Source organism: Arachis hypogaea, chromosome 19 (assembly GCF_003086295.3).
Source record: "Arachis hypogaea cultivar Tifrunner chromosome 19, arahy.Tifrunner.gnm2.J5K5, whole genome shotgun sequence".
In the NCBI taxonomy this organism is placed as follows: domain Eukaryota; kingdom Viridiplantae; phylum Streptophyta; class Magnoliopsida; order Fabales; family Fabaceae; genus Arachis; species Arachis hypogaea.
Genome location: NC_092054.1, coordinates 96,099,510 through 96,109,119, shown reverse-complemented (window position 1 = coordinate 96,109,119; position 9,610 = coordinate 96,099,510). Strand labels below are relative to the sequence as shown.

Genomic DNA, 9,610 nt, shown 5'->3' with positions numbered 1-9,610 from the left:
CCAAACACATCTAAAGAAAATAAAAATCCACTCAATTTCTTTCCTTTCCTTTCTTTCCTTTCTATTTCTTTCCTCTCTATTTCTTTCCTTCCAACCAAACATAGTGTAAATGAATATGCTATAAGATAGTATAGTGGATTATTAGTTGCTGACTACTAGGCTTATATCATTTTATCAAAGTGATGAGCACATATATTTATCAAAATTTTCATAAGCACAACGTTTATCACTAGTAAGTTATTGGGACAAAAAAATCACTATAAAATACATGGTAGAGAGCATAAAAATATCATACACTTAAGAGTTAAGACATAACATTTCTTATCTCTTTTTTTCTCTCACATATTTTAATTTGGATTAGTCCATCTTTCTTTTTGTAGTTCATTTGTGTTTTTCTTTTTCTAATTATAATTAGAATTTTATGATTTTTATTTTTCCAAAACAGTGTCTATAATTTGTCTTTAGTTTTTCAATATCCAAAATTTTAAATTTACAAGTTCTTTCATCTCTTTATTTTACTGGGTGTTGTGATAGCTTTAACTGTGAGAAGGGTAGGACAAGTACATACCATTCTCCTTTTCTTCAAAATATTTATATATATAATTTTATTTCTGGGTGACTATATTGTGTACTATAGTTAAGACTTATAATATATTTTTTATATTTAAACTAATAATATGTGTCTTTTATATATTTTTGAGGTTCATTGGCAATATTTTAATAAATATATTTGTTTTTTTAATAATTATAAATTTTATATTTATTATTAGGCGCGAGATTATTGATGTGACAACTACAATAATTTTTATTATCATTACTATTATTGTTAGCAGCTTTATTATTATTATTATTATTATTGTTATTATTATTATTATTATTATTATTATTATTATTATTATTATTTTAACCCCTAAATAATTTATGGTTTATCGATGTATTTTATTAATACTGTTAGCAGTGTCATATACTCCAATAGTTTTTTATTAGGCTGACACATATAAAAAAATATATATTATTTATTATTATTCTTCTGAGGCTTATTTACACTGAATGAGGCCCTTTATTATTGTTATCACTATCAGGAGAGACAGAAATTCACTCTTTTAATGTTCAAAAGCCATAAACCCCCTTCACTTTCCTAATCCTAATTTCTTTCACCGCTAAAGCCTTCCACGAGAAGCACCTCCATCCATTACCGTTGGACCCAATCTCCTCCTCCAAGAAGTCTTCAGATTTTATCATGTTGGAGTAGCCGTGGACGTCGTGAAGCCAGAATCCATCAGTGTCGTCCAACTGTGTCCACCCGTCAAGCAGCTGCGTCGTGAGGTGCTACTATCTTATCGTCGATAACCTTCCTCCCGCTGCCGGTAAGCACCACTAGTTGACTTGTGTGGTATTTAATTTTCTCATTGAGAGTTCACAAGTTATTTAACCCTTATTTATGGATTTAGTTTTGTGTCTCTATGATCAAGTTCCTTCCTTTTTACTGTGACGTTAGTTTGAAAACACTAATTAAAAATTCAACTTCAAGGAAGTATTGTTGCCATACTGCACTCGTATAACATATTTGATTCTCCAATAATTTGGTTTAACTTTGGTTCGCTGATGTTAGTAGTGTTTTTTGTTCCTAGTATTCTACTAGCCATTTGATTATCATTAGCAAGAATGTTATATGTTGTTATCATATATATCAACAATTGTTGTGTTCTGATCTGAATTATGTTTACTGTAATTTAGGAGTTCATTTATGTAAGATGCTTTTACACTTTTGAATAGTTTAGGATTATGACAAAAGGGTCTCTTTGCCCTGTTTCTCCCCTAACTATTTAGTCAGTTCTAGCTTTAACTGTGATAGCTGTAACTGTGCATATAATTTGTCTATGATTTTCCGATTTCCAGAATTTTGAATTTACAAGTTCTTTACTCTCTTTATTGGGTGTTGTGATAGCTTTAACTATGAGAAGGGCAGGACAAGTAAACCCCATTCTCCTTTTTTCTCAAAATATTTACAAAGTTAAACCATATCTAAATTTCTTCTTTAATGTAGCTAGAAAAAAGAAAATTATAATATGAAATGATATATTAATATAGGTCAAGGAGAGGAGTTTATTTATACATTCGTATCTCAAGTTATCAAATAAAGCATGAGTTGCTTAAGAAATTAATATTGAGTAGTTTAAATAATTGAGAGAAAAAACACTCATTTTTATATTTGAGGTCAAATTAAGATTTCACGGTGAATTAAAGAATTTAATGTTCATGATTTTTTCAATATACTTTAATTTGTTTATTTGCGTAGATTGTTATTGACTTGTTGACTAAATATAAACATGATTATATGAAGAGTTAAAGACTTAACATATATTGATCATTCTCAAATTTAAACAGGGCATATGCTTATTTTGAGTAATGTATTACTCCTATTATGTAAAAAGTTGTTTATGAGAAAGTGATAAGGTAAAATGGTTTAAAGGAATTTGAATTTCGATAACCTAAATATAAACATATCCTATGATAAGGCCTTTACTCGACAAAAAAGGCCTTAGACATCAGTGCTGTTACTCTATCAGTGTGGCAGTGTGTATGTTATGGCCGTGATTATATGTCCTAAGTATGTATAATAAATGGTAAACTGGTTTAAAGGAATTTGAATCTTATTTGTAGTTCAAGCAGCATCCTTTGGGTCTTTTTATCTCTGTGTGGTTGTATTGTGTACCATAATTAAGACTTATAATATATTTGTGCTTTTGAATAATATTTTTGTAATTTTCTCTCTCCGCATCAAAATAAGGACTCTCATATATCTCATGCATTTGGCTAAATTGCTGAACACAGTTATTGTTTGCTTGATTTAGGTTTCAAAAGATAATTAAGACTGGCAGAAATGAAAGTTTGGATTTATTAACTTGTATATATATATATATATATATATATATATATATATATATATATATATATATATATATATATCATGTCTTGGGTTTTGATTTGAATTTTTGATAATGCCTGTATAATGCTTATGCAAAGTCGTAACTCATGCTTTTACATGTACATTCGAATGTCCTATAATATATAGTTGCTTATCGAAGTTTTCTCAAGTTCTATATGTTTTATATATTTGAAAATTGAAAGCTCACCCTAAAGGTATTTTATTTTATTTTATTCGAATACCAATTTGTTATTATTTTATATTGAGGCTGTTTGTTCAGAAAATATAATTGACGAAGCTGTTGAAAAGGCATGTTGCACCAATTAAAAATTTTAAGCCTATTGCTATTTCTTTGTCCAAATATAGTTTGAGATAATTTTTTCTTAACATGTTAAATTATAGGCTTATATTTAATGCTTTAGAATTTCGGTTACTTTTTTGCATTTTAATAATAGTATAAGTGATACCCTTGGTGGTATCCAGTTTATTAAGATGCTCAGGATAGGACGTTACATGAAGAAATCAAAGTTAGACACAGCATGTCAGCAACTTGTTTGCTGCATCGGAGGCTCGGAAGTGCAAGGGACGCAAAACCACCGAATTTTGGGATGTTAAAACAATTGGTATACAAGAATTTATCCCATGTATTTTTTTATGATTAAATTTTATATAATTTCATCGCATCTTGGTCACAGTGGTTACTCACACAGACTAACTATGATTTACAGAGTCTGATGGGACAATCAAGCAACTTCATTTAAGTGTGAAGGATGCTATGAAGCCACCTAACGGTAGAAAGATCGTACTCAGGTTCAACGAGAGACTGCAACCAGTTGGAAATGAAGCTGGTATTCTGAGCGGCGTTTTGGGATTGCTTGGATCTGAATACACCAAATTCTCAATCTGTGAGAAGGACTAGAGAAAGGTTTGCTCTAGGGACAAGATCTATAATGAATATGTAAAGGTAAAATATTATATTTTTGTAGAGATCCGGAATCTTAATTTGATGCCTACTAACAATTTAATTTTACTGTTGCAGGAATTATTCCATTTTGAAGAAGATAGTGGAGGAATTATCAAGCGTACAATATTAAAAATGCTAGGAAGAGGTTGGAAGGACACGAGGAACATGTTGTTTCATGACTTTTACAAATTAGAACTGACTCTTGAACAAAATATTAAAGGTCATCCACTGGGAGTTACTGCGGATCATTGGAGATGGTACCTTGATATCGCAACAATGAAGAAACAAAGGTAATATATTTTTATTTCATAACAGAAAAATTCTATTTATGTTACATTGAGTTAGTCAGAAATAGTGTATAGTAGCTCTTACTTTTGATGGCATAACAGGAGAAGTGTAGGAAAAATGCTGTGAATCGATCGAAGCAGTTATACACTCACACTGGCAGATCAAAAAGCTTGGCAAGGCTCGAAGAAGAACAGGTAATTTATGATTGAGTCACTTTTTGAACCTTCTCTATGTATACCTATTCACTATTTAAGCTATATTGTTGCAATCGGAACGACAATGGCGTCTAGTTGGTAGAGGAGAGTTGTTTGTCTTAACGCACAAATGATCTAATGGCTCCTATCTCTATGATGTAGCTCGGGCTATTGGTGTAAGTAATGTGTTGAGAATTGCTATGTTGTTTCTTATAGGTTTTGTTTGTTAAAATTGTGTTGAGAGTTTGTTCAGTTAGCAATTAGCTAATAAATGCTTATGTTTTCTTATCTAACTGTGTAGGAAAGAATTACGGAGATTGAGCAACATGATGAATCACCTAGACTGTTGTCTCAGGATGATTCTCTTGCTCAAGCTCTTGAAAAGAAGCACCAGGATAGTGTGTGTTGCATGGGTATCAGACTGACTACTAGTCAAGTGTTCGGTACGAATTCACATCAGCCGAGCATTGGAACTCAAAGGAAGGAGACCCAAATGGTGTTGCTTGAACTACAAGGAGAGTTGGCGGCTGAGAAATTAAAATGGCAGGAAATGGAGGATGAAGTAGCAGCCGAGAAGACGAAAGGGCAGGCAATAGAGAGTGCTCTAAAATATTTAGTTCAAGGGCAAGGTGGGGAGCTGCCACCAGATGTGGCTGCATGGATGAATTCATTTGAAGGACAGAGTAGAAAGTAGAACCTAGGATTTGAAATTTATTCTTTAAGTTAAATATATACTTTTTTATTGTTGACTATAAAACTCTTAGTAAGGAATACACTTTATTGATATTTGGATTAATATGAGTATTATTATCAGTTTTGCTAATATCGTTTACCCATCAATTTATTCTTTTAGATACAAAATAATAAAGTTTTCTAGTTTCAGAAAAAATTCAAAAAATAACAAAAAAACAAAAAATAATACCTAGTATATTCAAATTAAAAAAACGCTGATTACTAGTGCAAAATACAGTGTTTTCGTGGTCATTTAGATGGAAAATAGCGGGGGTTACAAAATGGCCAAAAATAAATTTAAATTTTTGGAAAATCAGATAATGGAAATTTGAAACCGCTGCAAAATACATTTCAAAAAATATAACGGTCAATAGAACAACAGCGGTTCAAAACCGCCAAAAAATGCGGTCGAATTTAATATGGCCAAATAGCGGCGGTTTAAAAAACTGCCGCTAAACAAATTGACGCTCTTTAAGGGGTTTCGCTGCGGTTGTGCCAGCGGTTTAGGAAAACTGCCGCAAAATCAAATCTCTACGCCCTATACTGCAACGGTTAAAAACCGCCGCTAATTCCTATATAAACCGATGCTAAATCCCGCTTCTCTTGTAGTTTACCATCACTTATGGAGAGAACCTTGGTGCAATCCATCACAGTTGGTATCCTGTGTGCTGCAGAAACCTTCTTTCTATAAACAAAATGGGAGTGTGTCCCGCAACCCTTGTGAATCTTTATATACTAATAATTGAAATGGACAGTGAATTAATATGTTGTTCTTCTCTGGATTAAAGTAAGCAAAAGAAAGATGATATAATGGAAATTAATAAAGCTAAACTAAAACGATACCTGTTGCTGTTGCATACTTCTTTAACTCCTTCCAAATATGCATAGACATAGAGTTGAAAATATTAAATTTTATTTATTTATAGATATCTAAAACCCAAAAAGAGAAAGAGAATAAAAAGTGCGCTACAGTTGCTAAAACAATAACTCAATGTGCTTCAATTGGAACTTGGAAGTGGTCAAGTGAGTCAGAATTAACTAACTTCTAATAGATTCAATAAGTCAGATACTTTTATTCTGTTCATTGCCACTTTAATATCTCCTTAAAAGGATTCGATTCATAGAGATTAGAGAGTAACTTAACTATTTGTTGATATTTGTTTGAAGTAAAGTGTTTGATATTTGTTGATATATATATATATATATATATATATATATATATATAGCAAGCAATAAAGTCTAATATATTTTTTGGTTTTAAAAAGTTGTAGGCGACAAACAATTTTTTAAGAAAAATGTTAGGATCAATATTTTTTATTAATATTAGACAATATTTTGGACCAATATCTTATTTTTATACTATTAAGATTTTGGACTTACTATTAGAATTTAGTTAAAATTTATTATTAGAAATAATAATTTAGTTAAAGTTTTTTATTATATTCCATGGAGCACAAGTGGTCCATTAGTCCTGTATCTTATATGTTTTGAAATGAATAAACCAATAATTTTCTCAACATTATGCTTCATAATTTAATATGAAGTTTCAGTTACCTACAAGTTACTAATTTCTACTTTGCCTGCAACTGGCCAATTAACCGAAGGGCGATTTTCTTCTATAACTTTTGGGGCCTCACTTGGTATATACATATATTGATTTATCCTCTCTATAGATACTATATAATTTTCTAGAGTGCATTGAAATTGAATTGAAAATACTAGGGAATTGTTCAGTGAAAGGCCATAAGAGAGTGCTATGCCAATAAATCCTGCAACAATAGACATCTAAATTAAGAAACTTGCAATAAGGTATTTTGTGAATTGATGAATCCATATTTGATGATGATTTTTGGTTAGAATTGAATAGATTTTCATCACATAAACTCACACTTATTCCCTTGAATAGCATGCTTTTTATCTCTCCTCCCCATTTGTGCTTGATCATGAAAATATGCTCTTTTATACTTAATTGAATCTATTTTATTCCATTTAACTTCCATTCAATGCCTTGATATTGTTGGTGAATGCTTTCAGGTATATAAGGTAGGAATAGATTGGAGAAAATGGAAGAAGAGCATGCAAAGAGGAGGAAGTAAGAGAAATCAAATGAGTGAGCTCAAAGACGTGTGCGTGCGCACAAGCGACGCACAGCCACCCAAGCAGAGCGCGTAGATTGCATCGAGCGCGTCATGCATCCAGCCAAGCATCGCGTAGTGTGCGTACGCACGGCTGCTTGTGCGTACGCACAGGCCTGGATTTCTCGCGAAGTGTGCAGACGCACGCGTCTGTGCGTCCGCACAGGTGTCCGCACATGACTTCATTAAAATAGCACGTGCCTCGCGATTTGAGGGCTTTGGAGGCCCATTTCTGAAGTCTTCTAGCTCATATTGGAGGGGAAAATGAATACATAAGATAGCATATCATTTACTATAGTTTAGGAGTAGTAGTAGGAAGTCTTAGTTTAGTTTTTCTCTAAGTTTTTCATCATCTCTATTAGGGTTTATATTAGGATTTTACATTCAAGTGCCATTTCTATTTTTTATCTTGGATTTTGGAAGATTACATTGTAAGTATATCCTTGTTATTACTCTTTATAGTTACATTGTCATTACTCTTTCTTCTAATTCAAGTTATAGTTCAATTTTGCTTTTCTCTTGCAATTTTAATTTCTTGTTGATGAATTTGATGTTGGATGCTGATTATATGCTCTCTTGTGTTATCCTTGTTGATTGAGACAATTGTTACTTTTAGTTTCAAATCTTTACTCATTTTTCTTATGTTTAAGCTTTTTGCCCACCAAGTGTTTGACAAAATATCAAACATGGTTTTAGGCTAAATTTTTGGTTCTTGGCTTGGGTAAAGTGAGAAATTGGGTTCCTAGAGTTGGAATGTCCAACATTTAGTTTCAATTCTTGGGTTGTTAATTGTTCTTGTCCCCACTAACGCTAATTTGTTGCTAAGGTAATTAGCAAGCAAGTTAGGATTTGTGGGTTAAGGACACTTATGCTCATTTAACTTACTTTCCGATGTGAGGGTTGATCAAGTGAGACTAATCCATTATAATTGTCATAGTTGTGGTTCCAACAAGAAAAGGACCCTTAGCTCACTCCAAGCCAAGACTCTTTTTGATGCTTTCAATCTTTTACACCTTTATATGTTGATTTCTTTTATACTTCACTTGTTTATATTATATAGTCGGTTCTTTAATTTCTTAATTAGTTCAATCATTACAATTTTACATATTCTTTTATTGCTTCATATGTTCATTTCTCCATTCACAAACCGTTGATCACTACAACCGGAATTGCACACTCGTTGTTCTAAAGTGCTCTTAGGGAGACGACTCGGGAGTCTAATACTCTCAGTTTTAATTTGGTTTTGCTTGTGACATATGCTGTGAATTTCCAATTTGATCCGAGGGGCCAATTCGTCGGGTTGAGACTATACTTGCAATGTTAAATCCGTTTTCTTTGGATAACCGAGTTCCTAACCCACATGCGAATTGATCCTAGCCTCTCCATCAAATTTTGGCGCCGTTGCCGGGGAGTTTACTTTATGTGCAATGAGTGCTACTATTTTGGATGTTATAAATATGTGAATATTGTGAATACTTGATTTTGGTTTGCTACTTGGCACTAATTAGTAAGAGGTACCTCTATCCTAGTATTGATAGTAACTAACACTTTTTGTTTGTTTAGGCCTAGACTAGTAGATATAATTAGAACATATATATACTCATTTGTTCATTGCTTTTGTTGAAATTGTTGCGTTCTATTTTTCCTATTCATCATGAACTATCACCGTTTCGGCTTGGAGTCTAGTTGTTATCATGTTGTAGGAGGTGGAAATTCCGACGTTGGTTCACCTCAAGGTATGGGATGTCAATTTGAGGGAGGGTCACAAGCCGTCAACTCTTGGCAACAAGGACCGGTGCAAGGGCCCTACGGCCCCAATTTCTATCAACCTCTCACATCTAGTGGAACACGTCCTCACTACAATTTTGGCCACCCGTGTGCTCATGCCCCATACCCTCGACATGAGATACAACCATCCTACTTTCAAGCCCCTCTACCTTTTCCAACACCGATTCCATCTTCACCTATCCACCTACCGCCACAAGTGGGACAACCTAGATCTCCCCACCATTCCACCCCAATTAACTTCCCTTATGGAGAGCCTAACCTTCTAGTCCTCATCCAAGAGCAAAGGGAATTTCAAAGGAAGCAAGAGAATTGCATGGCCACTCTTGCCGAAGCTTTGTCGCGATTAGCACCCTCTCACTCCACCCCTAGTACCCCTCCACCCTCAATACACCCATCAATCCCAGAATCTAGCATTGATGCTATAACTCCGAAAAGAAGTGAGCTGCTTAGTAAGGCAACCCCTCAACCCGCTCTTCCGAAGGAGGAATCGATTGATGTGGGTGAGAAATTTATTGAAGAAGGGAGACATGACGAACTTGAAGAAGATAGCCACTATGAGCATCAAAAAGGTCTAAGTGAT

The 9,610-nt window shown here is 33.3% G+C and overlaps 1 long non-coding RNA gene across 2 annotated transcripts; it reads left to right on the top strand.

Annotated features, from left to right (window-relative positions):
- Positions 1-1,064: 1,064 nt before the first annotated feature.
- Positions 1,065-5,198, top strand: LOC112779266 (uncharacterized). Of its 2 annotated transcripts, XR_003190634.3 has the most exons (7): positions 1,065-1,367; positions 3,413-3,552; positions 3,658-3,893; positions 3,969-4,183; positions 4,283-4,375; positions 4,472-4,551; positions 4,677-5,198. It is a non-coding gene; the product is annotated as an uncharacterized lncRNA (long non-coding RNA). The 2 variants fall into 2 exon arrangements; XR_003190633.3 differs by lacking the exon at positions 4,472-4,551.
- The last annotated feature ends 4,412 nt before the right edge of the window (positions 5,199-9,610 follow it).